The sequence below is a fragment of the Anneissia japonica genome, unplaced genomic scaffold (assembly GCF_011630105.1).
Source record: "Anneissia japonica isolate Jap-2015-1 unplaced genomic scaffold, ASM1163010v1 scaffold157143_len2153_cov107, whole genome shotgun sequence".
In the NCBI taxonomy this organism is placed as follows: Eukaryota; Metazoa; Echinodermata; class Crinoidea; order Comatulida; family Comatulidae; genus Anneissia; species Anneissia japonica.
The window spans coordinates 1-2,153 of NW_022690261.1; the positions used below are offsets into that span (position 1 = coordinate 1).

Consider the following 2,153-nt stretch of genomic DNA (forward strand, 5'->3'; position numbering starts at 1 on the left):
TTACCGGATCTCTAAAATTTCGTCTGCTATTAAAGTTAGCCCTTTTCATTGGTTAGTTTGATAGTTGTGGCTTGCCAGTCGTCTTCAGTTGAACTGAAACTAGGACTTAATTTAGTCGTAGTTAAAACTTTGACTATGTTGTTTGTGAATACAAATTGAAGTTAAAGTTGCAACGAGAACTAAATGAAATACGGGCATTAGTACTCTTATAATTTTACGCCCTGGACACAGATTGTATCTACAGTACGTAATAATAAAGCTCTATTGCGAATATCATTAAAGGCACCGTAACAGTTATGATCCAGTTATAGAAAAAAAATACATGAAATTGTCTGAAAATTTATCATAAATTGTATTTGTAAGTATACAGCTATCACAAATACTTACTTAGTTATTGTGCCATCTATATCAGATATAACAATCCTACTATCATGCTGCCACAGGTAGATTGTGCTCTTACATAGACAAGTTCCTTGGTACCTGGTCGTCACTGAGTATGTAATTTCATTTGGTCCAGGTTTAAGGTTTAAACAAGCCTGAAATTTAAAAAAAATTAAAATGTTAAAAAAGAGAAATATCTTTAAATTTCTCTGATAATTCCTATAAATACAGCAAGTGTATAATAATTAAGTTTCAGATATAATTACTGTCCACTACATTCACATTCATCAAAATATATAAATATTAGTTTTATAAATGCTCATTATCAATCAAAAATTTGTTTATGAGTCATGTCATGAGAGGTAGAGAAACCAATGGAATAATAGATTAATATACTCTTGCCTAAGTTAATTGTTATATTACACTGAGTACCCTCTACCAGCTCTCCTGTGGGGGGCCATGTTTTTCAGAAGGCAAGAATTGATGATACATGTGGGAGAGCCAGGATGTACCTTCATCCCTAGACAACATCAAGCTGTATCCAGTTGCATTGCTTGAAGAATATCCAGTGACAATGGATCGAAACATACCATGTACTCAGTATGTATACTCCGCTTGGGTTTAATTTTATGAACATATCAAACGCTTACTTTCATTATTAATCCTTAGTATTATTATAAATAAACAAAATACTCTCATGACATTGATCAATATTTTATTATAAACCTACTAATTGTTCATTGGTGAGACGAATTGACTTCTTGTAATGTTCACTAAATGACGAGTGTTCACTTCCTTCTTCTGCTTCCTCTTGTAACTGTGTTTCAGTCGATAATCTAACAAAATATCAACATCATTACAGCATTAACAATAAAAAACAAAAACAATAAAAAATAATATTAATATTAAAATTATGTGGGTCTTTATACTGCATATATCAAACAACTATACTCAAAACATATTATACTCAGCTCCCTTAGGAATGTCCATAATGCTGCAGCCAGTATAGGTTGGAAGTCACCAACATTACAATACGAACATTAGAAGCACCAACATCAACATTTTTATCATAACAATCGTTAATGTCACTATAATTTTTCAATGACCATAAGCATTATATTTATCAGCTACTATCAAAACACCACCATTATCACAATTAATACCCCTAATATGATACCACTTTTTTAAATCACCAACTAAAAATCCTGAATCTTTCCACACAAAGCTAATCCTTTAATTGGAGACAGACCTCTGAGACCGCCCTACATTTCAGGTCCCAGAGATGGCCTCAAATTGGAGGGCAAACTGTATGTAAAATTGGTTATTTATTTAGGATATTTTAACGTCAACAAAATTCTGTCATACTTTCCAGATGGTTTCTCCTCCGATACCTTCTCCTCCTGTTTTATGGTTTCATCTACACTCTCTGCCTGTTGATACAAAAACAAAACTTTCAAACTTACATAATTACATTTATAAATCATTCATATAATAACCAGAGCCTTGCAGGCGTCAACGTTCCTATGCATGATACTGTACACGACTTTTAGAAGTATATATACGTGTATATATATATATATATATACATATATGTATATATATATGTATATATATATACACATATACATATATATATTCATATATATACATATATATATATTTATACATATATATATATATTTATATATATATACATACATATATATTTATATATATATACATATACGTGTATATATACATATGTATGTATATATATATGTTTATGTGTGTGT

The 2,153-nt window shown here is 30.4% G+C and overlaps 1 long non-coding RNA gene across 1 annotated transcript; it reads right to left on the bottom strand.

The window, feature by feature from the left end:
* Positions 1-351: 351 nt before the first annotated feature.
* On the bottom strand, positions 352-1,841 carry LOC117099864. Its single transcript, XR_004444031.1, has 3 exons — positions 1,747-1,841; positions 1,112-1,217; positions 352-536 (listed from the first exon to the last, which is right to left on the bottom strand). It is a non-coding gene; the product is annotated as an uncharacterized LOC117099864 (long non-coding RNA).
* Positions 1,842-2,153: the final 312 nt, after the last annotated feature.